At 32.3% G+C, this 21,665-nt stretch overlaps 2 long non-coding RNA genes and 1 pseudogene across 3 annotated transcripts; all 3 read left to right on the top strand.

Annotated features, from left to right (window-relative positions):
• Positions 1-14,313: 14,313 nt before the first annotated feature.
• On the top strand, positions 14,314-14,771 carry LOC149520128 (uncharacterized). The gene is made up of 2 exons (XR_016331924.1): positions 14,314-14,452; positions 14,681-14,771. It is a non-coding gene; the product is annotated as an uncharacterized LOC149520128 (long non-coding RNA).
• A 755-nt stretch (positions 14,772-15,526) lies between these two features.
• On the top strand, positions 15,527-16,419 carry LOC149520127 (uncharacterized). Its single transcript, XR_016331925.1, has 4 exons — positions 15,527-15,614; positions 16,006-16,057; positions 16,187-16,266; positions 16,361-16,419. It is a non-coding gene; the product is annotated as an uncharacterized LOC149520127 (long non-coding RNA).
• A 928-nt stretch (positions 16,420-17,347) lies between these two features.
• Positions 17,348-21,186, top strand: LOC111317848 (threonine--tRNA ligase, mitochondrial 1-like; annotated as a pseudogene). Its single transcript, XR_016333023.1, has 9 exons — positions 17,348-17,381; positions 17,492-17,586; positions 17,827-17,904; positions 17,995-18,081; positions 18,480-18,572; positions 19,288-19,380; positions 19,483-19,641; positions 20,692-20,763; positions 20,894-21,186. The product of XR_016333023.1 is annotated as a threonine--tRNA ligase, mitochondrial 1-like (transcript).
• Positions 21,187-21,665: the final 479 nt, after the last annotated feature.

The following is a 21,665-nucleotide window of genomic DNA, read 5'->3' as shown; positions in this document are numbered from 1 at the left end:
TGTCAAGTGTAAGTCTCACACTATGGCCAAAGTGCTGATTGATAATGGATCGTCTATTAATGTTATACCTCTGATGACATTGTCAAAGCTTTCAATGGATCCCTCTCACATACGAAATAGCCATATAATTGTAAGAGCATTTGATGAGGCGTGAAGAGAGGTAATTGGTGATATAGAGATCTCATTGTAGATCGATCTTTGTACCTTCAACATCATATTTCAAGTAATGAATATAACTCCTGCATATAGTTGTCTACTTGGAAGATTTTGAATTCACATGATCGGAGTTATACTTTTATCTCTACATCAAAAGGTAAAATTCATCATGAAAGAAAAACAAGTCTAGTGGATGGTGATGAGAATTTATTAGTAACAAAGACCTTAACAACTCCTTACGTTGAGGTAGTAGAAGAAGCAATCGAATGTTCTTTCAGAGCTTTTGAAGTAGCAAACGCTACTTACATAAGAGAAGGGTCAAGGATACCAATCTTTCAATCATCAAAAGCTACGAATATGGTGATCAAGTAGACAGCTGACAAAGGTTGGTGAGCCAGATAAGGCTTAGGGAAAGCTTTATAAGGAATCATAAAAGCACCATGCTCGATTGAAAATAAAAAAAGATGGAGGTTAGGCTATAAGCCTACGCCTACTAATAAAAAGAATGTAATACTGGAGAAGAAAGAAAAGAGAATGGCACGCCTCAAAGAGAAAAATTTGATTGATGGAAAAATAATGTTCCTTTATTTATATGAAAATTTTCGTTCAGTCGAGCATGTTTATTTTGGGTCGACAGAAGTTGAACAAGGGGGACTAATAATGGGATTAGAGGAAGCTTTCTCGTGATTTCAAGTTGAAACAAATGAAAGAGTCATGCAAGATAAAGAGATCTTTTTTTTTAGGAGACTCGAAGAATGATGTATCGTTTTTGTTGTCCTTGAACCTTTCAACTTAAAAATTCCAATTGCTTCTGCCCAAGAGCATGCAGAGGTTAAGTGTATGGGTTTATTTTCATTGTCTTAATAAAATGATGAATGCAATGCATTTCATTTATACTATGTTCTCTATTTTTCATTTTTTTTCTTTCATTACCATTCTATTTGCCCTTGCCAAGATCAATATATATTTCTTTGTGATTATACCGATTTTTAAGTTTTCTAATAATGAATATTATGGATGACCAAGGCAATAACACCGGATTTGATTTTGAAAATTTGACTCACATTAGCGAGCTTGATAACGATATTTACTCAGAAGACTATGATTTACCTTATGATCTGTTGAAATGGATGAAACAAGAGAAAAAAAATTATAAAACCCTATCGAGAATTAACTGACTTATTAAATTTGAGAGATGGTGACAATAAGAAAGAAGTTAGGATCGATATTTCACTATCACCGATTGAGAAGTAAAAGTTGGTGAATCTACTGTAAGAGTACATGGATATATCTGCATGGTCTTACCAGGATATGCTAGGACTTAGCATAGAGGTGGTTGAACATATGTTACCCTTAAAACTAGAATGCTGACCAGTACAGCAGAAGTTGAGACGCATGAAGTCAGAAATGTTACTGAAGATAAAAAAAGAAATAAAAAAGCAAATTGACACTATTTTCTTAGAAATAGCCAAGTACCCTGAATGGGTAGCCAATATAATCTCAGTTTTCAAGAAAGATGAAAAAGTTAGAATGTGTGTGGACTATTGAGATTTATATCGGGCTAGCTCAAAGGATAATTTTTCATTGCCATATATTGATACCCTTGTGGATAACACTACTAAGCACTCCACTTTTTCATTCATGGACTGGTTCTCTGGCTACAAACAAATCAAAATGGCTAGTGAAGATATGGAAAAAACTATAGTTATGATAATGTGGGGCACGTTTTACTATAAAGTTATACCTTTTGGGCTAAAAAATATTGGTGCCACATATCAAAAGGTGATGGTCACTCTTTTTCATGATATGATGGATAAAGAGATAAAGATATATGTTGATGATATGATAGCTAAATCTCAAGAAGGGGAAGATCACATTGTTAATCTCAAAAAGCTTTTTAAAAGATTGCAAAGATGCCAACTCAAGTTGAATCAAGCCAAATGCACCTTTACTTTTAAATCCAAAAAATTGTTAGAGTTTATAGTCAGTGAAAGAGGTATAGAAGGAAACTTTGATAAAATTTGAACCATTTAAGAATTATCAGCACCACGCATGCAAAGGGAGGTAAGAGGCTTTTTAGGATAATTGAATTATATTTCTCGTTTCATATCCTAACTTACCTCGAAATGTGATCCAATATTCAGGTTGCTTTACAAAAATAATCCTGGTGAATAGGATAAAGAATGCCAAAATGCATTTGAAAAGATTAAAGAGTATTTGATAAGCCCACTGGTGTTGGTTCCACCAGTTGTAGAAAGATCGTTGATTTTATATTTAACGGTTTAAAAAAAAATCGATGGGATGTGTATTGGGACAAAGAGATGAAACTGACAAGAAAGAGCATACTATCTACTATTTGAGTAAAAAGTTTATAGAGTACGAGGCCAAGTACCCCTAAATAGAAAAAATATGTTGTGCCCTGGCTTGGACTACACGTAGACTCAGGCAATACATGCTCTACCATACGATGTGGCTAATATCAAAATTGAATCCCTTCAAGTACATTTTTGAAAAACTATCTTTATCAGGCAGGCTAGCGAGATGACAAGTCATGCTTTCAGAATATGATATTGTGTATGTGACATAAAAATCTATAAAAGGGAGTGCAATTACTGATTTTCTTACTAATCGAACTACAGAAGATTATGAACTATGAAGTTTGAGTTTTCAAATAAAGATTTGATGGCAATTTTGTAGGATAAAGATAAAGAACCTGTAAGAGAAGTATGAAAAATGTTTTTTGATGGGGCATCCAATATAATGGGGCATGGCATTGGGGCAGTGCTAATATCCTTAAAAGACAATTACTACCCCTATACCACAAGGTTAGATTTCAACTGCATAAATAATGTTGCTGAATATGAAGCATGGGTCATGGGGTTACAGATGGCCATTGAAAAGAAGATTGGAACACTAAAAGTATATGAAGATTCAGCCTTGGTAATTTATCAACTAAAAGATGAATAAGAAACCAAGGACTCAAAACTAATGTTATACCCAAAGCACATAGTTAGCTTGATGAAACATTTTAAAGAGATTCAATTTCAGCATATTTCTTGAGAAGAAAACCAAATTGTTGATGCCTTGGCTACTTTGGCAGCAATGTTTAAGTTAAATAATAGTATGGGAATCCAGCCCATTAGAGTACAAATAAAAATTTTACTAGCCTACTGTTCAAATGTGAAAGAAGAGGTAGATCGACAATCATGGTATTATAACATTATACAATATATCAAGTATCAAAACTACCCAGAGCAGGCTTCAAAAAATGATAAGAAGATCATTTGAAGATTAGCAGCATGTTTTATGCTTGATAGAGAAATCCTATATAAAAAGAGTCGAGATCAAATTTTGCTAAGGTGCGTCGATGCTGTGGAAGCAAGAAGAATACTTGAAGAAGTACACAAAAAAATTTATGAAACACATGCTAATAGGGATATGATGGCCAAACAAATTATGAGAGCTGGTTATTACTGGTTTACAATAGAAAATGATTGCATTAGTTATGCTAAGAAGTGTCACAAATGTCAAATTTATGCAGATAAAATTCATTCTCTTCCAGTCTCGCTACACGTCTTGGCACCACCATGGCCTTTCCCCATGTGAGGAATGGATGTGATCGGACCCATAACCCCAAAAGCTTCAAATGGGTATCGATTTATCTTTGTGATAATCGATTACTTTACAAAATGGGTAGAAGTAGCTCGTATGCTAGTATTACACGATCAGTGGTGTGTAGATTTATAAAAAGAGAGATAATATGTCGGTATGGGCTTTTGAAAAGGATAATCTCAGATAATGCTAGCAATTTGAACAATAAAATGATGAAAAAATTATGTGCACAGTTCAAGATCAAGCATCATCATTCAACACCATATCGCCCAAAAATGAATGGTACAGTAGAAACTGTGAATAAAAACATTAAGAGAATACTGGAAAAAATGATTGAAACATATAAAGATTGGCATGAAAAATTACCTTTTACTTTGTTTGCCTATAAAACATCAATCCGAACCTCCATAGGGGTCACCTTGTTTTCACTAGTGTATGGGATGAAAGCTGTATTACCAATTGAGGTGGAAATTCCTTCTCTAAGGGTGTTGATGGAGACAAAATTGGATAAGGCAGAATGGGCTCAGGATCGTTTCGAGCAACTGAATTTTATTTAAGAGAAAAGGCTCTCAGCACTCAGTTATGGACAAATGTATCAAAGAAGAATAATGTGAGCACATGACAAAAATATACAACCTTAATGCTTTCGCGAGGGTGAATTGGTTTTGAAAAGGATTTTACCATGTCAGCATGATAATAGAAGAAAATAGACGCCCAATTAGGAAGGTCCATATATGGTAAAAAAGGCTTTTTTTGGTAAAGCTTTGATCATTATAGAAATGGACGAAGATGAATTATCAAATCCTGTAAATTCAGACATTGTCAAGAAATATTTTGCTTAAAAAATACAAAAAATACAAAAAAAATGAGAAAAGAAGTGATTTAGATTGAAAACTCGAAAAGGGCGATTTGAGTCAAAAGGGGTCATTTAAGCTGAAAACCTATAAATGAGGCTTGAATGAAGGTGGAGCTCGGAGAAAGTCTTTCAAAGAACGAAAGAATGGCACTGGATGGACGAATTGTCACCAGAATTAAAAGAGATAACTTTTATAAGGTAAGTTCTCATTAGTCACAGATATGGGGTAAGGATTGGATATATGAAATCACAGGTGACAAGACCGTAAATGTAACGAGTTTGAAAAAAAAAGACATGATCTGAGTAGGCCAAAGTCATTTAAATGTTCATTATCTAGAGAATTGATAATTTGGTTCTTGAAATACTTTTGAGTTAACTGTTCTTTGTGTCTTGAAAGGCTTATCTTTTTCTTTTTAAACCTAAAATACCCTATTATTAACTTTGTTTCACACCCAATTTTGAACTTGAAATTATTGCATTTGTCATTTAAAATTAAGATAATGATTGATAAAATTCATAATAGACTAATACACCGCTCAAAAAAAGAATGCAATATAAAAAGATAAAAATAGTAATATGAAGGCAGAAAGAATGAAATAAAATTGATTGATTACTGAAGACAAAAAAGAGAAAGGGGATAAAGAATAAAAAAAAAATATTTTTAAGCGACTAAAAGCCAAATGGGTCCGTCATGAGACAGAGATTTCTGATCAAAAATTGAAAGATTTAAAAGGATGAGATTATTGGAAGCTGCTTTTAAAGTTTGAAAGAATTGAACCAAAAGTTGAATTAACTTGGATAAAAATGCATGATATTATTCGTTGACGGCATCTTTGTTTTTTCATTCATCATAATCATTACACGTATTACATATCTCTTGATAAGTTGCATATAAGGTTTCTTTATGAGACATTAAGAAGAATCAATATGTTTCTTTTTCGAAACAAAGATGATGGCCTTGAAGATGGTATGTTAGCACATTCCCTAAAATTGAAACTATCGATCTATAGGGTACTTAATCCCCTTCAACTCATAACTCAGTCTTATATAGTCCCCCGGCTTGTAGTTCAGTCCTAGTCATTTTTAATATTTGGCTCATGATTTAATCCCAGTCATTTCTTTATTTTCTGACTTACGATTTAATCTCAGTCTTTTTTATCTCTCTAACTTGCGGTTCAATCCCAGTCGTCATCAATATTTGGCTCGTGGTTTAATCTCAGTTATTTTATTTTTTGACTCACAGTTTAATCCTGATCTCTTTATCCTTCGATTTACGGTTCAATCCTAATCTCTTTAATTCAAAATCATAGTTTAATCTCGATTGTTGTTAACCTCTGATTCGTGGTTTATTCCTAGTCTTTTTATTTTTTGACTTATGATTCAATCCAAGTTAACGTCATTTTTTGACTCATGGTTTAATCTCGATCTCTTTATTCTCTAATTCGTGGTTCAATCTCGATCTCTTTAATTTAAAATCATAGTTTAATCTCAATTGTTGTTAACCTCTAATTCGTGGTTTATTCTCGATCTTTTTATTTTTTTACTTGTGATTCAATCCAAGTTAACGTCATTTTTTGACTCGCGATTTAATCCCGATCTTTTTATTTTTTAATTCGCGGTTTAATCTCGATCTCTTTAATTTAAAATCGTAGTTTAATCTTGATTGTTGTTAACCTTTGATTCGTGGTTTATTTTCGATCTTTTTATTTTTTACTTGTGATTCAATCCAAGTTAACATCACTTTTTGACTCACGGTTTAATCCCGGTCTTTTTTCTCTAATTTGTGGTTCAATCCGATCTCTTTAATTTAAAATCATAGTTTAATCTCGATTGTTGTTAACCTTTGACTCGTGGTTTATTCCCGATCTTTTTATTTTCTGACTTATGATTAATCCAAGTTAATGTCATTTTTTGATTCACGATTTAATCTCGGTCTTTTTATTCTCTAATTCGCGGTTCAATCCCGAACTCTTTGATTTAAAATCATAGTTTAATCTCGATTGTTGTTAACCTTTGACTTGTAGTTTATTCCCGATCTTTTTATTTTTTGACTTGTGACTAAATCCAAGTAAATGTCATTTTTTGGTTCGCGGTTTAATCCCAGTCTCTTTATTCTCTAATTCACGGTTCAATCCTAATTTTTTTAATTTAAATTCACAGTTTAATCTCGATTGTTAACCTCTAACTCGTGGTTTATTCTCGATCTTTTTATTCTCTGATTTACGATTTAATCTCGATCTTTTTATTCTCTGATTTACGATTTAATCCTGATCCTTAGTATTTCTTTTACTCGTGGTTTAATCCCGCTCTCTTCATTTTTGACTGGTGATTTAATCTAAGTTCAATCCTGATCTTGTTATTCCTTGATTCGTGATTTAGACTTACGGTGTTGTAATGATTGATTCTTTATTTCTCGACTTGCGGTGTTGTCCCAATCGATTATTTACTTTTGGACTTACGATTTAATCCCGATCACTTTTATTTTTTGACTTGCGATTTAATCCCAGTCATTCCTATAGTTTCTTAACTCATGGTTTAATCTCAATCACCTTTATTTCTCTGACTTGCGGTTTAATCCCAGTCATTTTTATTTCTCTAACTTACGATTCAGTCCCAGTTGTCGTTAATCTCTGACTCATGGTTTAATCCCGACAATTCCTATGTTCATGACTTACAATTTAAACCCAATCACTTTTATTTAGTTAGCTTTGGACAAAATCGTTGTCTTTATCTTTGCCATATTACTGATTTTCAATAATGTGAAAAGAGGGGTAGCTGTACATGCCAAATTTTGTCCGGGTCTATATTTTTTAATAATAATAATATTGGTTTAATTATAATTAAAAAATTAAAAAGAAAGAAAGAAAGACAAACAAAAAAGTCCAAATAGAAGAAGAAACAAAATGGAAAGGGCTGGTGCCAGTGAGTGCTGTGCACGGCACCGCTGGCCACCGACGCCTTGCCAAGCTACCTTAGCCATCATACGACCCCCTCGTCCAATCCCTTCACGAAGACCCTATGGCTCCATCAGCACACACTACAACCATTCCCAACCTTTTAAAACACTTGATCTCCATCATCTGAAAAGGCTCGGATATCCCTTCACCAGAACACCAAAAAACATGCACCCCTACCAAAAACCTCTTAGACAAAAAAAAAAACCTAAACAACCCCCTAAATACTCAAACAGAAAAACAAACAGATCTATAAAAATCAACACAAAAAAACCATATAAAACAAAAATAATAATCTTCATCAAATCGACGAGGAACCTAACACCAAAAAGATACATGCAACAAAAAAAAAGGTCATTAGTTTGAGTTTAAAAAAAAAAAAAGAAAGAAGAACAGAAAACTTTGAACTCCGATCTATATCGATTGAGGTCATTTTCGACGAAAAGGAGACCGGATCTGGAAAGATCATGTCAAAAGGAGCTTCTAAGAGGATTTCAAAATTTTTAGCCACTAGCGACCACCATTGACGGTGGACCAAGCGACGGTCAGTGCGACACTCCAACGGTCAGACGGCGAGAGCCTTGGACCTTTTCCTAGAGTTCTCTCTCCCTTTTTTTCTCAGAAACAAAAAAAAATTAACTGAAAAAAAAGATTGACTTTTATAAAGAAAACATAAAAGCAAAACGATGTCGTTTTGAGCATAGAGCCAAAACGACGCCGTTTCAAGCATAAGAGGATCCACGTGGACCGAAACCGACCTGAGATTCGTGCAAATCAACTCGCCAACCAGCTTCAACCACCCTCCAGCTAGTTCGAACGAACCGTCAGTGAATCGGTTGAATCGATCTGAACTGTTGGATCATCCGAACCGTTGATTGAACCGTCGAACCAGTCAAACCGGTCCAGACCAACGTTGATCGGATCGTTGACCGGTCCGGTTCAGGTAAAAATTTTTTTTTGATATATATTATTATTTTTGTTATTTTAAATTTTTATATTTATGCATGATAAAATGTTTAAATTTATTAGGATAAATATTTAATTATTTTTAATAATAATAAATAATAATAAAAAATAGGATAATAATTAAAAAATATATATTAAAAATGCTTAAAAAGGAATAATAATAATACTTTTGATTATTTCCCTGCCTAGATGTTAGAGGGAATAAAACATGTTTCAAAAATAATAATTTCGCCTAGATGTTGGAGAATTGTTATTAATAGATTTTCATAAATAAATCTATGAGTTTTTTTAAAATTAATTTTTAAAAATCATTAAAATCGAACTTGCTTCAAAAATCTACCTAGATGTTGGAGATTTTTAGAGATGTTCGTATTTTTTTAAAAACGAAACCTTAATTACTAATTCTTAATTTTCAAAATTTTAGGTTTTTAAAACCCCTAAAATCCAAAATCCCTTAAATCTAAACCCCTGAAATCCAAAACTCCTAAAATCCAAAACCCCCAAAAATTTGAAATTCCAAACCTTTAAACTCTTAAATCCAAACCCCTAAAATTCAAACCCTTAAATCAAAACCCCAAACCTTAAATTTTAAAACTGAAATCCTAAAATCTTTAAACTCTAAAATCAAAACTCTAAACCTTCAATACCTTAAAACCAAACCCTAAAACCCTCAAAACTTAAATCCAAACCCTTAAAATCCGAATCTTCAAAATCTTGAAACCTTAATCTTTAAAACCTCTACTCAAGCCCTTACTCAAAACATCCTAAAAATCCTAAGGACACGTGTGAAAATCTCATTTGAAGTAATTTGTTCCCAAATGCCGCCTAGATGATGGAGTATTTAGGAAATTTAACTTCGTTAAGTCTTTTCACAAGATTTTTTAATTCGCATTAATAATAAGATTAATAGATAAAAAGTATAACAGTAAATTGGGATCTTAAATATGAACAGTCTCACCTAAGCTCTGCCTAGATGTTGGAGAGTCGTGGTGGTCTCATTGTACTTAAGAATCCAACTTTAAAATTGTATCTCATCTTACATAACATTCATTGGCATACATACGTTAGAATGTTATTATCAGTAATTATTTGTACTATTCTGTCTTTAATTTTTATTTACTACTTAGTGATAAAATATTATATAATAAAAAAAGAATAATACTTCTAAAGAAAATTTGTGATATTACAAAATAAAATAAAAATAATATTTCGAAAGAAATAATTATTGGTACTCTGCCTAGATGTTGGAGAGTCACCAACAATTTTTTATAAAGAGTGTTATTTCATTTTAATGATTATTGTGTTAAATCTTAAGCGAAAAAAATTATTTTAAATTTTGCCTAGATGTTGGAGAATTTTAAGATAATTCTTTAACTTAAAGATTTTCTCAATATTTCTAAATAAAAATTTTAGCAAAAATATTTTTTAAAATGAAGGAAATTAGTATTAAATTTCAAGTCAAAACCATTTTTATCCAACACCGAAAATAACGCATAATTAAATGGTACCAATTTATGGGTGTTGTAGGGATGCTAATCCTTCCCCACATGTAACCGACTCTTGGACCCAACCTAATTTTTCGTAGACCAAAATTTATCTTTTTGATAAACTTTAAACCCGTTTTTATAGTTTTATTAAAAGATAAACTTTTGAGTGGCCAATCACACCCTAACAAAAATTGGTGGCGACTCCCTTTTATTTTTTTCAATTTTAAAACACATTACGTCTGGCGGTCCCAAAATCATTACAACAATTAACAGATCACCTAATTCTCTCAACTTTTATTTCATGGCTAATTTACCAGCCTCATCATATTTTTGAAGCATTTTATGATTCGCTCAACTTCAAATACAATGGTCAACTCAAAAGATATGTCATTAACTTAGTACTCCATTAAATCCAACTTTGTCCAATGAAGATGCACTTTAGATAAATAAATTGGACTTTCTATCCTTATACGCTTTACAATTTTGTATGCACAAGATAATCCATATATGCATTTGATTATGCAACCACAAGTTTATTTATCAAATCCAACATGATTTGGTTGTTTGGCCTCTATCAATATCATATTGAGTGCGATTCTATATACCAAACCTCACAGCTCTTTAAAAATGTTTTCTTGTAGTTATGTTTGACAACCATAAAACTTATCTCAAATGAAGTCTTTATCTCTATATATTTGAGCTCAATAAGGGTGTTGATTATTTTTCATGATGATTCAAAATCTCCTTAAAATGATCCAAGGTGCCTTTTCAATTTTGTATGTGCACTTTCAATCCTAAACAAATTTAGAAAGGTATATTACAATGAATGTTTTGTTATGAATTGTCTAAATCAAATTAATCTTAAAAATGAACCCAAATCATACTTATTTGTTGTAATATTATCAAAGTACATTATTTTATCCATCCAAATAGCAACAAATTTATCCTTATACTTTATCAACCACTGCTCTTTCATATACTTGATTGCTCTTAGATAAGTCTGGTAATCAATTTTTAACAAACTTATATGGCTTTTGTATTCTTTATCGGTAAAAAAAAAAAAAAACAATGATGGTTCAACCTGAATTGATGCCTCATACATCTCTTTCTACTAAAAAAATTTCGTATAATTTATAAGCACATTTCTTAAGATATGCAATATGAATAGAAGATTTGTTATGCTGAAAAATATATCTTGTATTGATTTCATCAATGCCAAGTCTCAATCAATAGTAAAGATAATAGAAAATGTACTAGAAGGCATCAAACTTTTTAATGTATACAGTGCCCAATTGTAGTTGTCATAGTGTTAAGCCTCCATATCCATTAATACAATAGCAACTGTCATCTTAATGGATGTCACACCAATAATCTCAAGCATTGAAAGATGATATTTGTTGATTTTATACGTACAATATATAATTAGGACATTTGGGAAGGTATGCAACAAATATATGCTACTAGGATGAACCTAGAATAAGTCTCACAAAATTGCTTGTCTCATTAGTCTTATGCCACTCCATGTATTCATAACCGATCAACTTTTTTATGAGTTGTTGTATTATGATCTATCAGCTTTCTCAATAAATCTTTATCTCTAACTTGTATTGAATATAGTCTTTACAATGACATTATTTTCATTATGTTATTTTAAGGTCAATATTATGTTTTGGGGTTTGATCATATTGTTTGACATATCGATCACTGTTGTTTTTTCTTTATCTGATAATTGACCTACAAATGAATGTCCCTATAATTGTTTTATTGGTAGATAATTGTGGAATATACAAACTATTTTTACAACCCACTCATCATCTTCATCAATTTAATCCCATGTAACTTAAATAGGCAACTACATTTTTTCATTCCACTTTTCATTCTTTTATGCTATTTTTTTTTCTACTTATTCTTTTGCTGCTTATATTTTCTACTTTGTTCACATCCTAATCTCATTCTAGGTTTTTTCACTAGACCTTCTAAATCAAAGTTTTTAATTACAACCATAAAACCATTATATTATTCTAACTTGCCTAGCCCGTGAAATCAAGGCTTCCCTACTGCAAAATACATGCATGACATATTTAACTTATCACTTTATGCATCTATATAAAACCAACATTAAAAACACAATCTTTATGCCTCTGTAGTAAAATAACTTCAAAAACATAATTTTATATCTCCAATAGTAAAGTTAGAATTGCAATCATATCTAGCATCCAAATTTGTATTGATTGATTTTACTCTATAAGTGCAGTTTTCAAATTGTTCTGCATATTAAAAAAGTAAAAAATTATAATAAATACATGATGAATATGGATATTTGGATCAATTATGCATTACTGGATATACGTATTTGATAATGCACAATGCTTTTCGAATATGCATTTTTAATAAGCTTTTTGTGTTACCAGATATACATATTCATAATGTGTTTATTATAATGCAATATATAGATTATGGATTATTGGATATGCATATTCTATAGCATAAAGAGCTTATTGAGAATACATATTCGATATCATTGTACATTATCGGATGTGCATATCAACATAATATTACTTTCAAATATGCATATTCGGTAACATAATATTATTTTCAGGTATGTATATTTGTATTCTATACTCATATTCTGAAAATGTATATTTGAATATGTAAATTTTCACTTGAAATCGTCATTTAAATCACTTACCTTGTCATTTGTATTGCAAGCTTCGTCTCCATTGCTATTATTTCTCATTTAGTTATCTATTTTAATAATGTAACTAATAAGAACATTACTTTTAAAGATTTAAGGGATTTTAGAAAAACGTAAAGAAAAAAAAAAGAGAACTAAAAAAATGTGCATAGAGTTAAAAAAGATAATTTATTAAAAGATAATTAAGTTATTTTAATCAAGGTATTTTTATAATAAAAAGATTGTGTGTGAAAATATAATTTTTTGGGTGTATTTAAAAGCACTCAAAAAAAAATTAATCCCTTGTATTTTACTGGCTCATTTGAAAGTTACTGCACTTCCATTTCAGTGCGATTATTTATTTATTTATTTTGGTGCAAATCAGACTGCCAAGGTGTTTGGATAACACTAATGAGGCGTGATTGTCTTCGTTTATTAACAGGAGATAAAAGCTCCAGTTGAAAATTTCTCAATCTCGTCGTAGCTTTTATTCTTATTTTGCCCATTGTTTTTTGCTTTTTTTTTTTACGCTTAATGTTATAAGGATTTTCATGCCATTTGATTTTTATTATTTTTCATTTTGATTTTTTTATTTATAAATTTTAAAATAATTTTATTAATTTAATATTAATAAATTTTATTATTATATAATAAATAATATGTATTATTGTGATTGAATTAAAATTTTAAGATTTTTAATAATATAAAATATATTAAAATATATAAATCATTTTTCAATAAATTTTTTAAAGAAAATCTTTAACGATAAATTTTTATTCTCAATTTTATTTTATTATTAATTTTTTTCTCATTGCTACGTAACTAATACAAATGAAATACCGTACAGCATATGTAAGCAATCTCGCTTCTACTCTCTGCGTTGCTCGTTTTTCTTTTTCAGCCAGTTATCTTCTTCCTGGCCATCTCCTCCCCACTCTGCCTCTTTTCCGCCCTGAAACATGGCTTCTTCTCATCCCAAAGACGAAGCCTATATCGACTAAGTCATCGAGAAGAGCATCAAAATCTTTCAATCCCTCCAGTCTCAACAGCAATCGCATCATCGGTCCCTCCCGCACGACCCAATCAATATCATGTTGCCTGATGGGTCAGTTAAGGAAGGGAAAAAATGGGTTTCGTCCCCTATGGATATTTCCCAGGGAATTTCCAAGAGTTTGGCTGCCAATGCATTGATTTCTTCGGACAATGGGGTTTTGTGGGATATGAATAGGCCGTTGGAAGGTGACTGTGAGCTTAAGATTTTCACTTTTGATAGCGATGAAGGTCGTGATACTTTTTGGCACTCTAGCGCCCACATTCTTGGTCAGGTAAAAACATATTTTTATTTTATTTTATTTTAATTGCGTTTCTTTGGTTGTTTTGTTTTCTTGTTGGGATAATTGGCTAATTTTGGTGGGTGATTGTGCAGTCCCTTGAGAGCATATATGGTTGCCAACTTTGCTTGGGCCTCGTACAACAAGCGGGGAGGGATGTTGGTTACTTTTGTCTTTGTTATGTCCAAAAATGCTTCTTTTTAAATAATCTCTGTCTCAGAATCATATGATATTTATAAAAATTTGAATTTTGTTAAATTTTTTTTGTTACACACTTCTGATAACTTTTGTTGTGCAGGATATGTTAGTATGTTTTATTGGATGAATTTATGTGTCTTAGTATGTAAGTTTTGGAGAATCGCCGAGGAGTTTCAACCAGATTTCATGTAGTTTTCAGAAGAAAGAAAGTTTCTGTGGTAGGGACAAAGTGTTATACATTGTGATAATTGAACATACTCTGCTTATTAGCTTGCACTTTCTATATCAGTTTTATGGTTTTCACTAAAGCAAGGCATTTGGAGATAATATTGTGGTTTTAATTACTGTTTGATGTTTGATTCTTTTCATCTTGATCCTTAAGTTGGTTTACCCAGGTCATTTAGTGCTAATTTACTTTCTTACAAGATGGTATTGTGGTGTTAAAGGGTTTCTATTATGATGCATTTTACGGTGACTTGGGCTTGAATGAGGACCACTTCAAGCAAATCAAAGCATGGGCATTGAAAGCTGTTGCGGTATTGTTAATCTTCCCAAATGACCAACTTTGTGCTTCTGAAGTTTTGATTATTTTATTTATGATCACCTTTCCCCGGTGTCCATTTTCATTTGGTTTTTAGACAGGATTTTTATGTTCCACGTTCAACAGCTTCATGTTGAGTCAGTGCTTATTGTAACACTATTTAACTAGTCAACTCATACATGTGTCAAGGAAAAATTGGGAGTCTTAAAATCATATTATGAGATGTCGAACAATGTTTAATTTGTAATAATGTTTTTATGCTCCTATCAAATGGGAATTATGCTATTGGTAAGGCTATTATTTCATGGTAGATTCTTCTTTCCTTTTTGCATCTTAATGCAGGAAAAACAACCTTTTGAGTGCATTGAAGTGACAAGGGCAAGCCCTTGAGATGTTTTCTGAAAATAATTTTAAGGCAAGTTTGGTGGTGTTATTTTGAAATTTTCAGATCAATTGAAATGATTCCTTTCTACCTATATGTTTTCCTGTTGCACTAATTTCTGCATCGGTAATTTTTGTAATCAGGTTGAGATCATCAATGATTTGCCTGCGGACAAAACTATCAGTGTGCAGATGTGGTCCCTTGGTTGATCTGTGTCGTGGGCCTCATATTCCCAATACTTCCTTTGTGAAGGCATTTGCATGCTTGAAGGTGACATGTTACATGATATATCAAAGCTATGTTTTGGATATATTTGTATTCCTGTTCACCACCATTTCCTGGATTACTCATGAATTTCTATCTTCAGGCTTCATCAGCTTACTGGAGGGGAAACAAATATCATGAGAGTTTACAAAGAGTTTATGGTATATCTTATCCTGATCAGAAATGTTTGAAGGTGAAATGAATTTTATACTTTATTTTGATTCTGGCTGTCAGCTTTATTATTGTACCACTTGCGCTGTTTTTTTCAATATTTGTTTGGCTTTGAATTTGCTTTATTTGTGATTGTTGAAGACTCGAAGCAATGATATATGAGTATGATGCATGGAGAAATATATTTATTTCTTATATTGTCATGCAAAGAATATCAAAATCTGGTATAATAGCTGAAATTACTTTAAGAAATCAATTACTTATGTTAGGTGTACTTTTTACATACCTAGACAACAATCAGGGAGTTTAGGTAATCCTTGTACAATAAGAAAATAAATTCTCTTGTTTCATAGTACATTGATTGTTCTTGTATCACATTTTTGCTTCTCATGAGTGTTAATGTTTTTCCACAGGAATATATCCATCAGCTAGAAAAAGCAAAGAAATATGATCATAGATCGTTGGGTACACAGCAGGAGCTTTTCTTTTGTCACCCCCTCATGTACAATATAACTTAATATTCTTGGCAGTTGTGTTTCAAGAATGTCTGCGATATTAATATTTGGCATCTTTGGTAACTTTCAACCTAGGAAGTTGGTTCTTTCTTCCTCATGGCACTCGAATTTACAACAAACTAATGGAATTTATACAAAATGAATATTGGATACAAAGAGGTTACAAGTCTTCTCTCTCTTGCTCTATTTTAGAGATTTAATCAAAACTATATAACCCCAATACTGAGTCAATGAAGTTGCATAATTTTGGCAGGTTAAGTCACCAAACATGTATAGTATGAATCTTTGGGAAACGTCTGGTCATGCTGCAAATTTAAGGAAAGTATGTTTATGTTTGAGGTGAGATTTTGTGTAACTATAGAAAAAAACTTGTTTCGGCTGTTTTAATTGTAGAGTGAATCTTGAAGTGAACTTCCTAGAAATTTGTTATAATCTGTGTTAAAAAGGATATTTTTGCATTTAGTCTTCCTGTGATGTTCTTTCTTTATGATGTTTGGTTTCTGCCACAGATTGAAAAACAAGAGTTTGGACTGAAACCTATGAATTGCCCAGGCTACTGTTTAATATTTTAGCGCAGGGTTCGTTCTTATAGAGGTGAGTTCATATGCTCCGTGTTTCTCCTAATTCTTTGCACCATGTGGCAAGAAAACATTGATATTGCTTGCCAAGGGAAGCATCCTTTCCCTTGTTCTTTTTTTTTTCCCTCTCTCTCTCTCTACCTTTAATATTTTAACAAACAAAATCACTTGAAGACAGCGGGGGATGCCAACCAAAGTACAGGATGACTGCATCATGTCTGTATTGGAAGTTCCATCAAAGACTGCATCATAACTTCATTGTCCCTTGAGGAGAGCTTAAATGAAGCTTTTTTAGGCTATGCTTCTTTGTTTACGTCATCATTTGGTTGCTTTAAACACCGGCTTCCCATCTTTGTGGTGCTTACTTTTTAGGTTTCTTCCATGTATGAGCTTTGGATGTTGAACCAACATTTCTTTACTCCCATTTCTTTCATACTTTATAATAATGAATTAAAGTAATAATATTAGTGAACGAGTTAGTGCTAATCATAAATTTTTCTGAAATGGTATTAGTTTGAATACATTTTCATGTGTTCTATCGTGCATCTTTTTGCCCTGCCTTGGTTCATTTTGAGCTCTGATGTAAGAGCTATGTGGTGCAGCCTTAACTAAGATATAGAGTTTAGTTAATATAGTTTATTTATTCTTGTTTAGCCTTAAGAATGTGCTTATTTAAATTGTCCTCTTCGGAAAGAGGTTTTTGACATCATATTGTTGTCAGTTGTGATTAATGCCGATCAAGGTGATTCGTCTTGTCATCTCTGGCTTCTTTGCAATGTTCTCATACTGATTAATAATTCATGCAGAACTACCTCTTCGCCTGGCTGATTTTGGGGTCTTGCGTTGTAATGAAGCTGGTGGGGTGCTGACTGGGTTAACTCGTGTCAGGAGTTTTCAGCAGGTACCCTGTTAGACGTAAACTTTTGAGATTGAGCTCCTTGATAGCCCTCTGTACCGTTCTTTTGGCTAAACATCAAATGTCAATTTTGTATCAGAATTTATTTCTGTGTGAAAACTTCCCTTTTAGCTTTTGGACTTAAGTTTGAAGAAGTCTGTATCCAGATCTTATACACTTTGGTTGCTTAGTTGTGCTATTTAAAAATCTCTCTGTGGCTACCTCATGAACTTTTTTTGGTGAAAGGTGGATCATCTTCTTTCCCCCCTTGCTTTGACATTTACTCTTCAAATTGATGCCCATATTTTCTGCAGGGTATCCCAGGTGAGGTTCACTTTAAATTGTTACTTACAGAATTGTGGAATATTTTAGCTCCCTATTTCCTTTATAAAGCATTTTTTTTTTCTTTTTCAGATAAAAGAAGAAGTTAAAGGTGTCCTGGAGTTCATTGATTATGCTTACACTGTGTTTGGGTTTACTGATGACCTAAAACCATCTATGGTATGGTAAGCTCTATTGACTTAAATTTTTAGGGTTTGGAAGTAGTTTTTTCTGTGATAACTAAGTGCGTTTTGTTAGCTGATCTCTAATTATAATGAATGGAGTTTAAGATGTTGACAAGATTGTTTTCTGTCTATATCTTGAGATGTGATGCACTTAAAACCACTTATGGTTTCTTGAAATTTTAATTGTCTTTTTTTTTTATCATTAGATGTATTTTTTATTTGTTGGTAAAAATGGTTTCGCTATAGATACCTAATATATCTACTTGCATGATAATTATATTCTTCATGTTATATTAGATGGACTTGAAGACTCATGATTTATGTTTGTACTCATGCTTGGATTGTATTCTAGAATGACAATTTTTGCTTTGTGTTACAAATATTTGAATGTAGAGGCCAGAGAAATACCTTGGAGATTTGGAAACTTGGGAGAGAGCTAAAGCTGCTCTTACAGAAGACTTGAACCTGTCTGGGAAGCCATGGCAGGCCAGTTTTCTAGTTAACAACCTACCGTTAACATTTGGGGTTCTTGACAACAGAGATTGTTTCAAAATTAATTCTGTGGATAACAAATGAGAAAATTTTGCTTCAGCTTACAACCACCCTAAAGCATCCAGCCTTTGTATTGGTACTTCTGAATTTGGTATAAATATAGCAATATAAAGGCACGTAAAAGCACATAGAACTTTGACAAGGTTTTGGCCTCAATGAGTTATTGCTAAGTCAAATATTAGTTCAAACTTAAGATTAAATAGGATTTGAAAATTTGACTAGCTACTTTGCTTGAATGTTTGTGTGCCAGAAAAGCAGTGAGTACAACAAGTGAATTTGATTCGTCACTCGAAATCTCTTTTCTTGTATTTGTCACCTTTATGAGCAAAGTTGGTGTTATATGTTTGAAGAATGTGTTTTCAACTTATTTTTCTAAATGAGAAGTCGATTTAAATATTGTAACTATAAAATTTTGTGTTTTGAAGGTTCAAACTGCTTTTATTGAGGTATACTTATTTGTCTAATTAAACAGTGGATTTCTCTATTGCCAAGAAAAGTAGGGAAAATCTTGCATAGTTGGCTTGCATGTTGTGATCTATATATGTTGTGCTTTATTTTCTCTATTTTATATTGAGGACTATTCTATGTTGCCATCCATTTTGGGAGGCTTCTTTCTAGATGCTTATGGGCAAGAGTCATGTTGGTACAGATAAATGAAGGAGATGGGGCTTTTTATGGTCCAAAGATAGATATCAGTGTATCCGATGTATTGAATAGGAAATTTCAATGTGTAACATTGCAGGTTTGTGATGTTCAATTGTGCTTCATTTTATCCTGTCTCTAATCTCTAATTTGTTGTGTTCTATGATAATTATCACTTAGTAGCTGATGCCCTTTATTGCAGCTTGATTTCCATTTTCCTGAGCGCTTCAAGTGGGAGTACTTAGCAGAGGATGAAGCCAAGGGGGAGAGATCCTACAAGGGCACATGACCCTTCTGGCTTAGTCCCAGTCAGGCAATTGTTTGCCCTGTGTCAGAAAAGTCCCAAAAATATGCTATAGAGGTAGTCTGCTCTAGCAGGATACTAATTAGCTTGTTTTTTTACCTCAATTATGTCTTATTTTTTTCTTTTTTTCGCCGCCAACCTTGTGGATTTTATGTTGCATCAACATATAATCATTGTATATGATATCTGGAATTCTTTATTTTCCTCTGTATTCTGGCATGATTTTCCCCCATGTTGGACCAGAATTTTAGTTCTTGTGCGGCTGCATGCTGCTTTTGCTTGACACTGTAAAACTAAACTTGGTATAATATATCCTTTATTTCCCTCATTTCACTATCTCAAATCATGACCATGTAATTCTTCTGTTGCTTTGATGTGTTTGTTGTCAGCCATGAAGTGTCTTTATATCTAATCTCCTGCATCAGTTTTCTGTTATTTTCTTATTTTTTATGTTTTAACTTTATTTATTTCAGGATGCATGAGGCATTATTTATTTGTTGTTTTGAAGTGTTCATATGAACTTACCAAAATAGATAGTTTATTACATGCTTGAGGAAGATTTCTGAGAACAGAGTTCTAGGCCATAGATGTGGTTGGAAACTATTGAAACAGGGCCTTAACAATTTTTTATCTTACCTAGGATATGGTTACTAAGTAGTAGAGCACCATGGCTCAACAGGATCCATTTAGTTTATTGTTGGTGAGTTACTTATTTGTTATGCTTCGGTCCATTTGAAGGCCAAAAATGGTAGTCACTTAGAACTCCAATATGCCAATATTATCTTTTATTTCATTTTCATAGGTTCAGGATTGGGTTTATGAGGCTGGTTATTATGTAGATGTTGATACGACAGGTCGAAAGATTCAGAAAAAAGGTGCGACCACTACATCCTCAATTGTATAAAATTCTCTTTTTCTTAAGAGTCTTGTAATATGCTTTCTCTCTTCCTACATACAGTTATGGACTTAGAATGAACCAACAATACTAAATTATCATTCTGCATTTCTGGCTGTCAACCTCCAACCAGCTTGCTCTGCAGTTTCTAGATGAATTGATTTCTTTTTTTTTTTGGGAACTTACTGACTGTTTTCCCTTTCACATCGCAGGTACTAGAAGCTCACTTTGCAAAATACAAGTAAATATTAGTTGTTGGGGAAAAGGAATTGGACGCTAAGCAGGTTTGCCCATACATAGTTTTTTCTGAATAGATTTCTGTACCTTTTTGCAAATGCAAATTTAGTTTTCTTTCTTCACTGCAGATGGTCATTCGACTTATGGTTGCTTAAAAAGTAAATAATGTTTTTTCAGGTGAGTGTACGGTTGAGGGATATGACAGATCTCTCGTTCCAATGAGCACAGAAGACCTACTCGAACGCTTGGAGGCTAAAACTGCAGCTTTTCATTAGGATGGACTTTTGGTTCTATCATCTCATTAAGGAAAATCAATGGTGACATTGGTTTCCCTGATCAATATACCTCTCTTGTAATTTATTTTGAAAAATAAATAAATAAATAAATCTTTTTAATGTTACCAAATAGTGACAAATTGTTTTCGATTCCTTGGAAGTTGAAGGGATATGAGATCATCCAACTTTCTTCTATTTCTACCTGCCCAGTGAGTTTTATTTATGATAAAATTATTGCTAGTTTTTTTTTTTTTTTTTTATTTGGATGAAATTATTTGTTTTTTCAAATGCTAAAAATAATTTTAGAGTTGATATATAGAAAAAGAAAAAGCATGGGCAGTTAAGCAACTCTTTACTCTGCGTGTGTTTAGCTTATGTTAACCCATTTATGATGAAGTACGATATCTTTATTTTTATTTTAGATAAATATTATTTTGATGAATATATGTTTATTTATTTATATTTATATTTTACGCTTGTGCTGCGATTAACCCAAACCGCCACCTGTGCTACTTTAGGCATTCTTGTAGGAGAAATTTAAATGTCCTCTTTTACTTAAGCCATTATCATCTTTTTCCTTTCTTTTTTTCTCTTGTTTTAATTAACATTGTTGTTTTACTTTACCATTCATAATTCAAAATTTTATATCAATGCGTGGTTTTAATGTAACTAAA

Source organism: Durio zibethinus, chromosome 2, assembly GCF_047325235.1.
Source record: "Durio zibethinus cultivar Kanyao isolate XHJ-2024 chromosome 2, ASM4732523v1, whole genome shotgun sequence".
Classification (NCBI taxonomy): Eukaryota; Viridiplantae; Streptophyta; class Magnoliopsida; order Malvales; family Malvaceae; genus Durio; species Durio zibethinus.
Note: the sequence above shows the minus strand (reverse complement) of the source record. Positions and strands in the feature narration are given on the sequence as shown.